This window comes from Gallus gallus, chromosome 2 (assembly GCF_016699485.2).
Source record: "Gallus gallus isolate bGalGal1 chromosome 2, bGalGal1.mat.broiler.GRCg7b, whole genome shotgun sequence".
Classification (NCBI taxonomy): domain Eukaryota; kingdom Metazoa; phylum Chordata; class Aves; order Galliformes; family Phasianidae; genus Gallus; species Gallus gallus.
Window position 1 is genome coordinate 45238351 of NC_052533.1, and position 17165 is coordinate 45255515.

Sequence of the window (17165 nt, forward strand, 5' to 3'; positions counted from 1 at the left end):
TTCTGGCCCGAGTCATTTCTCTCATCAGTTTAGCACGGCACTTTCAAAGCTATCTCAGCAGTGACCCCACGTAGCCCTGGACGTGCCTGAGCTCTCCAAGCCACTCATGTTTAACATGAAAGTTCCTAGGCTGCAACTGTGACCAAGCACTGTTTTTTTGGGTGAACCATAGGGGAGTAGATATATAAGGCTGGCCCTGAGCATGTAACAAGTTAAAGCTAGGCCCACAGCTGGAGCTATGTACACACAGCTGAACAGCTAATCTTTCAGGAGAAAAGATTGGAAGACATTATACATCTTTCTCAACATACAGACAGGAAACTCTAAGGAAACATGAGTGCGAACTCTGAGAGTCTTACAGCCAGGGAAATCCCAAACAAGGATACTCTGCTGCAGCTTATTAATAGTCCTGGTTTAGCTACCTGCAATATCTCTGTTAGATAAGGAAAAGGGGAGGAGTGCCCTTGAGGCAGAAATGCTAAGTCAGGGTCTGAAGCAGTGATTGAGCACCCAGTGGGAAGGCAGGGCCAACCTGGGGGAGCTCAGGTGCATGCAATGTACCTGAGTGACCGGAAGAGGGTAGAGCCAGGATCCAGCCCTTCCCAGACCTCATTTAAGGGTTGGCAGTGGAGTCAAGGTTATGCTTGCTTGCTGGAGATCCCTATTCATCTGAGGCCTTACAAGGGTAAGTTGATTTTTCTTCCTTTGTTTCTGTATCTATGGCAGCTGTATTGGGGCTTATTCTCGCTTGCTGTAGTCTAGGACTTTGTTATCCTGCTATTATTGCTGCATTTTCCATTGTGTTATACTACTGCATTATAGTATTGCAGCCCTGTACTAATTTTTTCTTCTTGAGCTACTACTTAATATCTCCCTTCACTGTTTATATTTTTTGAGTCTTATTCTTAAGTATTTAATTCCTTGTGTGTCCTGAACAAGGACATGGGGGAGAGGGAAGATCAAGAATGTAGACCTAAGTGTTTGTGGACTACCTCTAGGCATTACAAATAATGCTCTTACTTCACGCATCTTGCCTGCTATACCTTACCTGTTGTAGCTGCTAAATTCATATGGATGTTCCACAAATCAAGGGATGTCTAAAGCACAGAATGGTTGAGGCTAGAAAGGACCTCTCAAAATCACCTTGTCCGACCCCTGCTCAGATAGAGACACCTGCAGCTGGTGGCCTAGGCCCATTTTCAGGTGGCTTTTGAAGATCTCCAAGGGGGAGACTCCACAACCTCTGTGGATGGAGATAATGGTAGATGCTTATGTCTAGACACCTGTATCCCACTGAGAGGATTTGTATCTCTGCTCTGGATTTCTCTTTAGAGGTTTTAAGTTATTTACTGTAAGATCTGATGGGCTAGTCTGCACATCTTTCCTGGATATAGCCATTACTGCTCAGGTAGCCCTTCTAATAAGGGTAGAGTGTCCCTCATGCCCATCAGGTATACTCCAGTGAAGCACCTGCTGCTCAGAGTAATGAAATTTCATATTTAATAAAAATATCTGACTATCAGCCAAACAAAATTATCTAATTTAAGCATCCTTCCCCAGTGCATTCAATGGCTCCTGGCCTCATGGTCTCACTTATACCTTTAGCCAAGTCTCCTTATTAGGACTATTTCTGTTGTGAGGTTCTTAGAGGGGGGAAAAAGGTATTGTTTTCTCTTGGTGGGGGGGATGACTGCAGCCTGCTGCATTAAGCAGAGGAGAGCAGTGTTTGGTGGCTGCAGTGTCTAATGAGCACTATGAGAAGCACAGTGTCTACGCAAGGGAAAAAAAATCAACATGCCATAGAAAGCACATAGGCTTCATACAAGCTCTGAAGATAGTAGAAAATCAGACGGTGTGAATGAAGGCTTCTTTTATTGTCTTTAAACTTATTCCATATACATCAGTGACTTATTTTAAGAAATGTTCTAGGGAGCAAATTTTCAGAGGTTGTAAATAACAAGTGAAATACTGAGTTTTATTCAAATCAATGTTTGTAGTGCTGCTTTATTGTGTAAATACTGCTGCATCTAAGCATGACTCTTCAATTTAATTTTTGTATAAATTAACTTATCTCTGCAACCAATAAGTAGCTTTAAAGCTAATAATCTTACAAGAATTAAGATTAGGAAGTAATGCTATCAATGGCAAAGCTTGATAATGGCTTTTTATCCCTGCAAAGTAGTGAACTATAACCAAGATAATTGGGCTAAATTGAATATGCGTTTCCACGTGTCCTTTATTCTGCTTTACATTAATTACTCCAAGGTTTTGCTCTGGTCAAATAAAACTTGGATGGCTTGTCCACCTCTCTTCTGAAAACCTGAGCAAATGTCAGACGAGATGCTTTAAGAAGACAGAAAAGGCATATCTGCAGTAGAGAAGATAAGGCCACGCAGATGATAAATACAGAGGTGGGGACAATTGTCACGCATAATTTTTCAGCCCACTCCAGAGAGTCAGGTAGAATATTCCCAGGAAGAAGAAACTTTGCTTTCGAGGACGAGATCTGAGTAGATCAAAGTCTATCCAGGTTTGCTGAGTAAAATGACTTGATAGGATGCATGCTACTATCCTAAAGTTGTTTTAATGTCTAGTGTGGGCAGATCCGACTCTCAGAGAAGCCTAGAGCAGAGCAACACAGATGGCTTTTGATCATGGCCCTTAAAAGTCCTTACCAGAGGGGGAGATTTCTCTAGTAATGCTGTATATAGAAATCATAGTGCAGTGTATCGGTGTGCTTTGATAGCCTTTGTAAAGCCCTTAAGAGCAGGTTGTGGCCTCTTAGGGACCTGTAAAGCACTACATAAAAACTATTGGCCTAAAGAAGAGGGACTATTCAAGTAAGAGATGTCTGGTTTCTGTAACTGGAGATGCTGGCTAATAACAGTGGGCAGGCAGGAGGGGCAGAGGCAGGTTTCTGAACTGCATTCTCTGCTTTCCTGCCAGCTCTTGCTCAAACTGCTCGGTTATTCCCTCTTGTGCCTCTGCAGCCTGGAGTAGTGGAGGTGAGGGAAACAAGGTGAGGGGTAGTTTTGTGCCCTGCAGTACAAGAAGGAAGGATGGATGCTATGGGGTTAGGGTTTTGAAGGCCTAAGAATAAATGACTGTATATAACTTTCCTATGGCAATAAACAAAGTGGGATAGTGGAGTTTGAGAGGCTGGTACAATGCTCTCTTAATTTCTCCTTTTTGATCTGCTACCTGCTTATCGAAGTCCAGCTTTTACTTTGTATTCTTGTGGTATTTCGTAGGGCAATAACTCAGTCTATTTTTCCCTGTCCTGCACCTCATTTGCTGAGTAGATCTTGCACCTGGTAGACAAATCAACTCTAAACCACAGATTTCAGGGAGGTTTGGTGCCATGATCCATGTACTTTGCACTGATTCAAATGGTGAGAACTCCTTAACTGATCCTAAAAGCTTGCTGTGCTAGAGCAGTACAGCCTAGTACCCAGCCATGAGTGACTAAGCGAGATGAAAAAGGTACTTAAAGACTCATATAATGCATTAACCATCTTTGTAACTTAATTCATGGCATGATATATACAGCTGACATCAAAGCTTTTCATAGCTGTTCTTTAATTTCGGTTTCAGTAATGAATATAGATCCAATTAGAAAGGAGCTGATACACATTCAAAAGAATTAACAATACCCCGAATTTTCATGTTGAAGTAATGGCTGCTATTATAGACTTCTTGATTTTAATCAGATATTCTCAAATGACAGAAAATTTGGATTCATAATGCTAAGCTGATTCTACAATGGTGGCTCTCTGTCTTCTTAAAAATCAGTTAAATCTTACAAGCATAGAGGAAAGGCTTCTTCCACACACTACCTATCTTCATGGAACAGCAATGTTTACTCAGGAAAACAAGAAACAAATCACAAACAGCGTGTTTCTTGTCTCCAGATCAGCTCTTAGGCTTCTGGGCTAAAGAATTCTGTCTTTATGGTGTTGAAAGGGGTTCTGGAGCCATCATCACAGCTTAAACTGGGTAAGCGATCCCAACATTTGTCACCATCTATTGTGACCATGGGTAAAAATGCACCCTGGAGTTGACCAGTAGGTGGTAATGTACCTTTTTTTTTCAGGAAGATATGTTAAACTAAACTGGATGAGAACCTGCCAGTGATGAGGGATTACTTTGTGTCCTCTACGTGAAGCTGTGTGCTAGAAATTAATCTGTTTTCAGGGTTCCTCTAGTTTCTATGGCTTGGGCCAATTTAAGAGTGAGGAGATAAATTTGTGTAGCTGCAACACACAGGGAATGAATCTATTTACACAGAGGTTCCTCTCACTCATCAACTCTTCTGGTAAAATGCGAGAATCTCTTCTGACTCCATCCTTTACCTTGCTAATATAGCCATTAGGATTCAGTATTGCAGCAAAATTTATGCCATGTGAATAGAGTTAACTTTTTGTTATATGCAACATCTGAGGCTGTAATATAAAGTCTCTTCAGCTTAACTTACTTTTCTGACATATTTGAGTTGGTGTGTGCATCAGCTTCAGTGCATGTGGGAGAAGACGGGGTATACAGCACCTCAGGTAGAGGCACGAGAGAATATTACACTTTCTGAAGCAATAAAGCCAGGCAGCTAAACTGGGCAAATAAACTATTTAGAGAAATTGAAAGTGTACTGTTTTGTTGTCACTGAAGACAAATTCCCCAAACAGGCTCACCTTTTAATAACTTGTTGACTGACGCACGAGCTCAAAATGAAAGCTATTGATAGTGTTTGGCTGAGACATCTGTACAGCAATACAGGGAAAATCTACCCAAATCTATATTGGGGGATACCTTGTGTGCAGATGAGCTGTTAATCTAAAGCACATATTAGTCAGAATTTTAATCAAGTATTTTGAATGAGAAAGTTTCAGCGGCAGGGACACAATCTTTAAATTGAAAGAGATATTGCATGCTGTTGAATGAACGCTCTTGTGTTCAGATTTGGCCCCATTTACAAACAGCATTTAGATGTCCTGCATTTATTCTGGGTGTGAAGTTTGTCTGATGGGAGCTGTCTTTGGGATGTATTTACTTCCCCTCCGTAGGTGTTGCGCCTTGTAATTAATGCTGCCTGCCACACTGCTGGGAGTATCCTTGCTTCTCTCTCCATGTTTTCAGGAGAAAGTAAGTTAAAGAAACCTTCATTTATAATATGAGATGGTAGAGAGAGAGCCTGGCATGTGTCTTTGTCAAGAGCCAGCCCTGAAACGATATTGAAAACTATATTAAACACAGCAAGAACAGACAGGGCTGGATACAGAGGGAAATAGTATCAGTAGTAAACAAAGTTGGGAAGGCAGCAGCTGTATTTCATAGCAGCATTAGGAAGGGAAGTATTAAAATTGTTTCTGCTTAATAATACTAATGTGAAGTTCTTTGTCTCTATTTGATTCTTAGCAGCTATGATATTTCTGTATGTAATACGTTCACTGTATTATGTGTACGTCACTTGATGATATGCGGTGCTGAGTTAGGTATGTGTGAGGAAAAAGAGAATACTAAGCCAAGAGAATGTTTTTTGTAGCATGTTTTTTTTTCCATACCAGAATCAATATGCTCATAAAGAAAAAAATTCTCAGGGAAAGGCAATACTTGGTATTGTGTTGATATGAGCCTGTAATGAAACTTTAATTCCTAACTATGCTTCCATCCCCTCCATTCCTTATTTCATGCTACATTGTTCACAGCATCAATTCCACAGCCTTTCAGTTAAACTTAACATTTCCAGCTCTTAAAAATTCAGAACTTACTCTTTATTTACAGGAGCCATTTACCTGTTCAGAACTGCCTCATTATTTAAAACAGTTACCTAGAAAATGTTTAAATAAAATTTTGTTTTCCTCTGAAAATACTTAGAAGAAGCAAGAATATTTTGGTGTTTATATTCTTGTTTGGTTTGTTTAGCTTTCTGGAAAGTTCTTTTAATTTTTATTCCATTATCCTATTTAAAAATAACTACTGGTCTGGAGATCCTACTTTATGCTGCACAAACATTTTAGAGTTAATAAAATAATTAATTTCTGTTCAGAAGCATGGGGGCTTAGTCAACTGCTGCTGTTAAAGGATTGCATGTCAGGTTTTGCTCATGGCATGACTTGTAAAAGTGTGCTTGCAAAGTGTACCAGTGATCTGTCCCTCGTGATAACGTAGCTCCAATGTGTGGGTAAATAATTTACTACAGTTGTATCAATTAAAAAACGTGCCCTATGTATACAGAGAGATTCTTTAGCTTTAGAGAGTTAGCATTGCTTCAGTTTTAGCACTGGCCCTTCCAAGATTGCCATATTGATATGAGTATTTGCAGTAACCCAGGACTGAAAGCAAAAAAAGTCACAGATTAAACTGTGGCTCAGCCAGGAAGGCAGCTGGGAAGACAGGAGAGAAAAGTCTGGCTGAGCATCTACTGAAATTGGTTCTATGCGGAGAGCTGAAGAATGTTAGTCTCTGTTGCCAGTCCATTTCATACCTAATCCTCTGGCCCTTCCTTTCGCAGGCTAGTGTCGAGCTGTGGTAGGAATTATCTGCACATCCTTTTTTTGTATTCACTGTATCTATGGATATAGCACATCCAAAGTTTGACAGAGACAAACTTATTAAAGTTTAAATATTAAAGACTTATTAAAGGCTGAAGTCACAGTTACAGCAAAATCCAAGTGCAGGCTTTTCATTAGTAGGCTGAAAACAAAAGGTAATGAGTAACCTGGTGAATCTTTATTTTAGTCCCTTCTTCACAGCTGTGTGTTTCCTTCGGCTGGATTTGTGCTTTGGCAGCCATTTAAGAAACTGCTACCTTTTCTGACAGGTCTCCTTTGTGATGGAAGAAAATAACTGCACTTGTGTAAGATTACCTATCCTGTCCTGTCTCGCCATCTAGGGTGAGCACCCAATGTCAGAGCCAGTAGAAGGCAATAAGCTGCACCTGGACCACTGCAGTTCAGCCTGGGGTTGCAGGTGAAACCCATCTTTGCTGGGGTTGAGGCTGCTGTAGTGAATGGCAGCTCTGAGGAGCAGAACACACGGCCCTTCCATAAGCCCTCATGATGGGCCTTGTCCTCTGTGAGGAAAGGGTGAGGCTGGGCAGGACGGGTTGGCTTGGTTGAGAGCAGAACTCATAATGTGGCTCATCTCCCTGGCGTCCCTCCAGACAAAGAAAGGCAACTGAGGCAAAATTGGCCTGTCAGATCTGTTAGGATGATCTGTGCCAACCTAATCAGCTTGAAAATACCCTGATCAGTAGACTGTTGGAAAGCTAATATTTGTGTAATTGATCTGGTGATAATGGCTTCTCTTCCTCCTCAGCCATAGAGAAAAGCAACACTTAGTTGGAGAAGAGTTTTCTGATGATTTTTTTCCTCTCTCCTGCTCAGCAAATAGAGTGGAGACTGTAAATGGTAGTCATTTTAGAACTGTTCCTTCAAAACAATGATACATGGTTTAATTTTACTATTATGCAAAGTCTCATTGAATCCAGAGGAGATTACTCATGGTAGTGAAGTGCAGGACAATAAATGCTTGCAGGATCAGGGACTGTCTCTGTTCTTTAGTCTAAAGCATTGTCATTACATTGTGCCTCACTGATAATTGGTCTGCCTCAAAAGTTTTACTTCTGCTTTTCCTGCATTGTACTTCTTTTAGATTTAATTGCTACATTTTTCTCTGCTAATGCATGGGATTCCTGGACGAGAAGTTGTGTTGTGTTAAAGATTCAAACCCAGCCAATCTGCATTCTGATGGTGTTGCATAAAAAGTTATTAAGCTTTACTGCTGGGTCCAAGCAGGCAGCTCAATTCAATCCTAGCAGGCTCAGTGCTTTCCTGGGTCACCGGCTCCCTTTGAATGCTCTGCTGCAAGTTTCCTTCTCTACCTGCTGGGCTAACTATTTCATTCATTAACCACTGTTACCGGCAATCCTGGCCTTTGGCACTTGTTTTTATACATGCAGCTTCCTGTTGCACTCAGGCACTGTCACACAAAATACCTTCAAGGTGGAAAAACAATGTTTTCTCCAAGTGAAAACATCTCTTGCTTTTACCTCAAGAAAGAGAAATGAGGCTTGCATTCACATATGAGTATTACAATGTACTTTATCTGGCTGACTGTTGTATTTAAAGGCAATAAAGAGAGAGATGATCAGCTGGTCTCTAAAGAGGGGCAATGCTGAAACTGCCAGTAGGGAAATTATATCAAATGATAATCAGTGCAAAAAGATGCATTTATTTGAGCTGTAGTAATACTAGGTATGACATCAACAATGACACGATTTTTGTTGTAGCTCTTTTTAATGAGTAGTGTTTTGGTATTTGAATTCATGCTGTCTCTAAATCAACTATGTCTATCTGCATGTGTACTGCTTGAATTCGCATCCTAGTAGTGAGAATGCAGGTGCACTGATCTTTGTTTGAGCTCTTGAAGGGGAAGAATACTTTGGGCAACTTCAGACCTTTGGGATTTTGGTGACTTCCTCTAAGTACTTATTTCTCCTTAGGTTAACTTCAGAATATGCTTTCCTTACTATTAGCAATACTGTAACTATCAGATATATGGTACAACTATTGCAGTGTCACACAGATAAAACAGAATAATTTGAGTCAAGAAAGCAGTAATTGCTCACACAGAGGAGTTGCCAGCAAAGAAAAAATTCCTTATGAGTATTTTAATTTTTCTGTCACATAAATTATTCTTACACTAACATAAACAGGAAAGCAGGCTATGATTTTCAGATCACTTTGAGTAACATTTGTTCTCATTTCTTTCATTCATTCTGCATTTTTATTGTACCACCCAATAGCAGTTTCCCTCCCTCTACCACTCCATTCATCCATTAACGCGTAGATAATGACCTCATTGCGTTGCTGCAAAATACACTTATCGCTGGGATTCATTATTCTGTCATGGCAAGGCTATTTTTAGCCCAGACTCCAGCTGGCAACTGAGAAGAAACATAAGAAAGGAAATTGCCTCAGGTGCTATTAGTGCTATCTAGTTGCCTGTAGTGTCTACCGTTTAATGTGAAGTGCCCTGGAGTACATGGCTCAAAAAATTAATCTTATTTTATTTCTCCAGCTTGAGAAGCAATATGCCAGTCTGGAGAGAGAAAAATGTATTTAAATACAGCAAAATAAAAATTGAATGCCTGCCCCTGCTTCCAGGGGCAGTATTTTGCAACTGATCAATAAGGGCAGGCAGGAAAACGTATAGCAGCAAGAGCTGATAGATAATTTGTTACCTTCATGTTGTGCACCTTGTACCTCAGCCATGCTGGGCACAAGCTCATGTCATGTTAACATCTCCTAATGGTTGGGAGATGTTTACCTAGGCATTTGTGCTTGGGAATGCTGGAGGAATTTGACATTCATCATTTTGTGGAGCACTCAGTATCTTTCAAGCTATTTCAAGAACTTTCCTGGAATGAAAACTATTTCTGTAGGCCTTCCTGCTGATTTCTTTGGTTTACTGATGTTCTTTAAGACTATGATCTACTGGTGTTGGGGGAAGGGGGGGGGGGGGAATAATTGGAGAAATCCTTTGAGTTGCCTGACCTATCTAGGTGTAATATTTTGGAGAGATGCACTGGTTGTACTGTTTCCATAACAGCAGGTTTTGGGAGGTGTGAACCTGGAGTGGGGAACTTGCGACCACAGGCCAACCTTTAGCCAGAAGTGAATGAAGCTGGCTGCTGTGGGACTGGAGGCCCGGCTTGTAGGAAAGGGGCCTTAAAGGCCACAGTTCACAGTACGCAGACTTCTGCATCAGAATTTGCCCTTTTCAACAGGGAAGCTAAACGAATTTGAAATATACAGTGCACTGGAAAGCTGTCCCTTGAACTTAAGCAAACATTCTGGGGTGCGTACAGTTTTTCACTTCTGTAGCACATAGCCTCACCTTGGTCCAGACTCCTCCTAAAAACATCTGATGGAGACATGCAAATTTTGATTCAAGTTTTTCTATTGAGGATTGAAGGCTCTTATTCCAATCCCTCTTGCATTGCTAAAACTACTTAGAAAATTGAGTTTGAAGCACATTTAAATTCTCCACTAGAAGCATCCTATCTTCTCCATGCAAACCTGTTGCATAGTTTTGCTGTAGAATACTCACTTAAACTCATTATTTTACTACAGTCCAAATGCTGATTATGAAAGTATGCTTTCAATAGGAAGTGTGTGTTGAAAAGCTTTATAATAAAAATGCACGTGAAAGCTCTTTCCCCTTTTAGCCACAATAGAGCATATGGGAAGGAAGGTGAGGACTGTTGAACAAGAGAGCAAATGTGAACAAGACACCCATGTGCAAAACTTCACCAGGAATTGCAAACCTTGCTGATGCCAGGTAGAAACTATGACTTTACAGTAGTCATGCTGTCCTTTCATTTTGTCTCTCATAGTGTGGTCTGACACCTCCATGTCCTCTGGTTGAGTAACAACCCAGCCCTGGTCTTCCTTAATATAAGGCTGAGGTGATGAGAGCTCTTTCTGTTGGGAAAAATCCACAAAGCTGCATTGAATCTTCATGAAAATTAGCTGTTTGATTCCTGGATGAAATTCATCTCTAAATCTTTTTTATTCAGGATGAGCAGCTATCATGCTTCTGTGATTCACATGACTAGTTTGATAGATGTGGTAAACAACCTGCAATAAGAGCTGCATGCCTATGGGAAGAGAACTTTATGCCGACATAAAATGTTTTCATTGTGTGTTGTTTATCAAGGGAGAAAGATAAGCTTTTATAAAACACAGCTTTATCCTGCTGGGAGACATGATGCCCAAAAAACTAAATGTAGTTAATAGGTAGGAGGGTGAGAATTTCTCAGAATTTTTATAGAAATAAGATCCCTTTGTAAAGGCCATTGCCAACATTTGTATGTTGAGGTGAGTTAAGCAGAGCTTCATCCTTTGCCTCAGGCATTGTTACTTCTAAACTACTCTGAAGTGGCTATAATATACTCCATTATGTCCTTAATTAAACATCACAGGACAAAGAAGCTTTGCAAACAGTTCATATGACAATGTTCTTTGTTGTGGAGGAGGGAATTGTTGTGCATGGCATCTTCTCATTGTTCTGATAAAGCATGATGGGGGAAAAAATAAAACGACCTTACAATATTTTTTATACTAATTTTAACCAAATTATGTATCATGAACCTGTGAATGGCTGATGGCTTGACAATGACTGGAGAACAACAACACGATTAAGAAAACTTAAGGAGATAAGTATAAAATGACAACAAGTTATACATGCAGTGCTCATTAAGTGAGTGATTCTAAATAATTGGGTTTAAATAATAGGTAGTAAAATAATGTTGAACCAACAACCTGTTTCTGATTTTTGAGCCGCTAGAAATCTCATTTGGCAGCAGTCAGAGAGGAACAAATGAATGTTAAAATTTAGATCATTTAAGAGTGGCGAAATATTAAACCAGCAAAGAAACCATGAGTTGAGGTCATGAATAGAAATATTCTGACTGGCTTAGGAAAAAAAAACCAATCTTTTTATTTCTTTCAGAGACTTGGAAACTAATAATATTCCTTAAAAAAAAAAAACAAATCAATTAAATTAAGCTAAAAATGTTGGCTTTTGAACAGCGAAAATGCCACTGTATCCTCTGTTTTCTTTGAAATTTCTCCTCTAAATGAAACTAGTTGCCCTTCTGCGTTTGTTCATGTTTGGGTTGTGTATGTGACAGCAGTGCCTTCAGGTACCAGCCATGTTCAGTCCTGGGTTGGTTTCTCCCAGACTCCTCTCTGGGAAGAGAAGCAGCCAACTGATAAATGAAGGCTTTCCCATGGCTTGTAGCTGGGCACTGCACGGTGAACTGAGATTTAAACTCTGTGTTTGGTGGTATCCAGTCAGGTGGTTTCCCCTACTATGAGCCCTGTTGGTTTTCTGCCTGTGGTGAAAAGTATTTTGCAGATATGATGTCTTGACGATGAGACCTTTATCCACCTATTTAAATTAGTTGTGTATCTGATTTTTTTTAATCACAATAGTTGTGTTGTGAAAATCACTTGTCATGGCAAACAGGAGCATCCCTACTTCTTTATCATTGTAGGCTTAAAGTAGTTTTACCACTTTCACTGCAGAACATACCTTGCTACCTGCAGAAACTGTATGAGACAAACCATTCACATTTGTCAAGCAGAAGCCAATGATTGGTGAGCTGTCCCTTCCTCTGTCGTGCTCTCCAGTTGGCCCATGTGGCTCTAAGGGCTGGAAGGGAGGCTCATTGTGACAAACGTACTGATTTTCAGAGTAGGTGCTGTTGTGCTGAGAGCTTTGCAAATGCAGCGTGCTGGCAAAATGCTTGTTTCCTGTATGTACCTAGGGCTTTAATTATATATATTATATATAAGTATATTTTTTCATATGGACAAAGTGAAAGCTTGCATTAATTAAAGTATAAAAGCAAAAGAGAAATAACAGGTGCTTAACCTGAAGTGGATGAAAATGACCTGGAAAGGAAAAAACATCTTACTTCACAGCTGAGATCATGTGGTCTGAAGACCCTTGGCATGGGATCTACCAGGAGCTTTCTGGAATGACTCAAGCTAGATAAGAAGCAGAAGCTGCCAAAAACCATTGGAAACTCAGGAAGCCCCAGAACAGTTCTTCCTTCATTTAGCATTTCAAATATTTTTTTAGAAATTTAAATAGGAGAGAGAAAAACAGCTGCACAGTGCTTTAGGGATTATATGCTGGTCATTAAGAAAACATTCACTGGCCTTTGCTAATTCAGAGCAGGGAGATATTATCAAAAACGTTGTAACTAAACAACCAAAAAACAATTGTGGCTAGTAGTTATGTTTGACTATTAGATTTCAAGTAGATAAGTGGAAAATTACTGATCAAAACCCAGCAATACTGAGGCGTTTGTTTTCCTCAAAGAGGATTAGGGCAGTTTTATGTTATGTCTTTGGTTTAAACCAGGCTTTTTGAGGACTTCACACCTAAACACTCTGGGTGCAGACTGTGTTCCCTGGGGCACCCTGGTGAGAAGGGCAGTGGGGCGCAGGGTTCCTGCACTCGCCTCATGCTGCTGGATGTGGCGGTGGAGGACAGGAGAGACCCAACAATTTCAGGGTTTCCAAGGGCTTGTGCAAGGGGAGAAGCTAGCTGGTATGAATCCTGGAAAGCTGGGAATGGTTTCAGCTATGTATGTTGTGAAGTCCAGGCTGGTTGCAAATGCTGAGCTGAAGTTAGTGGCACGTGATTAATTTTTATTGACTATAGCTTCCTATTTTGACCCAAGAATTAAGTAGGGAAAAAAAAAAAAAAACTGAGTTAACTGGTGTTTATCTACCTCATTTTAAACTAGTTTTACAACAGCTTGACTGGGCTTCTCCTGAAGCCATTTGCTAATTTTCACTAAAGTTAATGCAGGAGTGGATATTTCAAAAATATTAGATTCCTAAGTGCTGAAGGAAACTTGCTGGTAGGGGAGAGGAAAAGCCCTTATTAGTGCCTAATAAACGATGGAGGGGAAGAACATCATGTCTGTAGCCCACAGGCATAGCCCAGCTCCCATCACATTATGATATACTGAAGCATAATCAACAGCCTAAGGGATGTAGGAGAGATCTGGGGAACAAGAGACCAGAGAACATGGGGGAAGGAGTTATGGCATGAGGAGGAGCCACTGAGAACAAATTGCAACTATTAGAAGTATGGCAGCAGTGTACAGCAGTGTATGGCTCAAGGCCATGCAAAAATGAGCATCATTAAACTGAGGTGTACAGAACAACCTGTTCTTCGTCTCACTTCAAGATTTAGCAGCTAGTATCCTTATTAGAAGGAGGTCTTCTGCACTGTGGCGATCTGCAATTTATGTTATTTGGTTAGCTGTGACTAGACTTGTGAGTCGTATGACTGTATTTCTGTCTCAAATAGGATGAAAATATCTCTTTGACTGTCAGCAAGATTGTCCCAGAATAAGCCTCCTGTGTTGCCTGCTTAAATGCATCCCAATTGAGTTTTCTTCTGTGTTTGCATAAGATGATTAGCAAGCAGGTTTGGGGAATTAATATATTTGCTGGCATAACTGAGGAAAAATGAGTGCAACATGCAGCTAGAATGAGCCGCCTCATTTCAGTGGCTGTTCTGCATATACATATTTGTTTCAAATATCCAGAGTGCATAATGTAGCTATTGCGCTTGTTTAATTTCATCACTTTGCAGTTTGTACAGTATGGTCGTGTTTCAGGAAATGAATAACTCTGATCATAAAGAATAAATGTAACTTTTTTCCTTCTCCCTCTTTCAGTTTCCTCCAGCTGATTGAAAAGATTCTGTAAGGGAATCTTTCTGGTTCTCCTCCGTTGCAGTGAGCATCAGAGGAGTATGCCATCGTCCTCTGCTTTTCTCTCCTGGCACATCTAGCATTTCTTTTCTTTCCCCTGCTTTGAATGATATCCTGAGGCGTTAGAACTGAAGTTTTTAATATCTAATTATATCCTTTAGAATGTTGTCCTCAACCGTTTTTTCTGGATTTGGAATTCATTAAGGCCACTGCATTTGAGGGCAGGTTGGGATTAAAAAAGAGTAGAGCAAAAGTAATGCTGTGGGCAGACGTGCTCTTTTCGAACAATTTCCATTATACTTCAGTGTAGTACAGAAATCCTGTCCCATAAATAATTCTCTGCTATTTTTTCCCATTGGTATTCAGATTGCCTAAATCTGTCATGCTGGATTGAAATGGCAATGCAGCATTTACTGGAGGGGTTGCTTTGGGTTTGGTTTTTTTTTCTGGGGGTAAGGGTTAAAATATATTGAAATACTACCAAAAATAAAAGAAGAAAGAAAATACCTTGCATCATCCTACCCACATAATTTTCCATTTTGCGAATCTTAGTGATGAGTGAGGTTACTTATTGTTGTATGCAACTGTGGGATGAGGAAAACTGTCATATCAGTGCCTAATGTACTGAGTAATGGGCCCTCTATGTAAAGTGCATTTGCTTTGTTCCTTTAGTGACAGATGCAAGGAATTAATTTCTCTTAGCAAGAAATGTTCATTGAAGATAAGACCTGAAATAAACACTGACACACAACTGTGAAACGCCCTGAAACTGTTTCTCGGTGACAAATTACTGCTGAGGTATATAGACCCTTCCACAAAAGTGACACCTATTGAATTTATTAGACAGATTATAAAGAGAGGACTGAATCATTTTTTGTCCTGTTTGTAGAGCTGACATTTACCAGCTTCTCCTAATGAATAGGATATAGGCTGCTGAAAACAAAAGTCAGATGGTTATGAAATCTCTTGGACTGGCAGCCATGGATCATATGGCTACTAACAGTGTCTGTGAAGCCACACTTTTGTGCAGATGGGGACAGACCCTCAGCTTGAGGCTGAGGTTGTTCATCTTTTCATGGGAAATTGTACAAGAGCTGCAGTCAGAGCTGTGAAGCCTTGGTGAATGCATCAAAGTATGTGAATGGTGGGCACAATTCACAAACTCAGGCTGGATGCCCTGATGGGGTGGCAGCTAGGAAGAAACTCAAGGGTTTGAAAATCATGTGTTGAAACTGGTGGGGAACTTGATTTTTTTTACAAGTAAAAGGGCCAATACAGTCAGTGAAGTGTAAGCAGAGATTTTGTAGTCAGCTCTTTGTAGAGGAATAAATGCTGTGATAAATTTCTTTTGTGGGTGTTTATCCTTGGAGATTTCTGTCAGAACAGCGTTTGGTCACAAATCAGCCTGAATGTGGGCTAATTTTAAATTCTGTCTCTTACTTACATGTAGCCAAAAAAGACTTAACGTGGCACTTCTCATCAGTTCTTTGCAAAGGAGATTAATATCATTAGCTCCAGTTTACAGAGAGGGAAACTGAGATGCAGAAATGTGGTCGGATAGCAATCGTTCCTCCCAGCAACCTACTGATAGAATCAGCAACACAGCCAAAGTTGTTGATCACAGCTCTGTTTTCTTTCTCCAGCCCAATTCATGGAGCTACAGTGGATTTTAGTCTTCTAATGTTATTGTCTTGGAAATTGAGTCCAGGTGACTGCATAGGGAACAAAGACCACATCCTGTATCTTCAAACTGCAAGTCCACCTATGAATTCAAGAGTGTGGCAGGCCATGTGGCTTGAAGTACAAAAGCACCAGGTCATTGAGTTGTTTTTCATGTAATCCTATACTTAAAATGCAAGATAGCAGACTCCTAAACAAAAAGCTTCTTAATAATTTGCAGAAGCAGATGCATAAGAAATTTCCCTGTTGCATCTCCATCTAAATTATCATCAATGATCTTTTAAAATGTAAATCCCCCTCCTCAAGGTATTTTGAAGGAGAGGAGAAGTATCCATTAGCAGTTTAGGATAAAAACATCTGAGATAACTTCTGGTGAAGGTGAATTTGTGAAGGTGTCTCCACTCTACCCTCAACAACTTGGTGTTTGTCTTTTTTTTTCCTAGCTTCGCATTCCTATTTCCTACAGCAACTTCACTGTAATGGATAAATTGACAGCCTGACACATATCTTAGATAAAAGAAACACCTAACAAAGCCCTTATTCTGCACCTGTAGTATAGGTGAGCATTTTGTGGCAAGGCCTATGAAGTTGTCTCACAAGAGTTGCCCATAGTGCAGTATAATCCCAATATACTACTTTGATCCCGCTTTCCTCCCTGTTTTGCTAGACTCAAATACAGGGGTGACTTTTCCCACAGGATAGGAAGAGAAGAGATGCAGTAAATAATACATGATAGAGAGTATTAAACAGCACTTTCCTTCTGTTTGCCTAGCAGAGGGCCGGCTCTGCAAATAAATAATTTGCTGACCCGTTCAGCATGCTGATGTAGAAAAGCTGATCTCACTTCAAGACTTCTTCATGAGTTTCCCACAAACGTGTAAGAGGAGAAAATATCTGAGTAGCAGATGTAGTACTTTGGATCCATTTGGATAGATGTACATGGAGACAACCCAAGGCTGTCCTGTTTCCACGTTGGAGTGTTTAAAGCAGCTCTCCATCACAATAGCCAAAGAGAAAAACATCACTTTGATTCCTATTTTTTCCTCCCAGTCCTGTCTGTAATTCCTTCAGGGATTAGCTGGAATTTGACTCTGTCAGTCTTTTCTCTCTTTTTGCCTACTACAAAATATTAGTATTTTGTGTGTCAAGGAATGCGGAAACCTTTCTCCCTTTGGCATGAAAA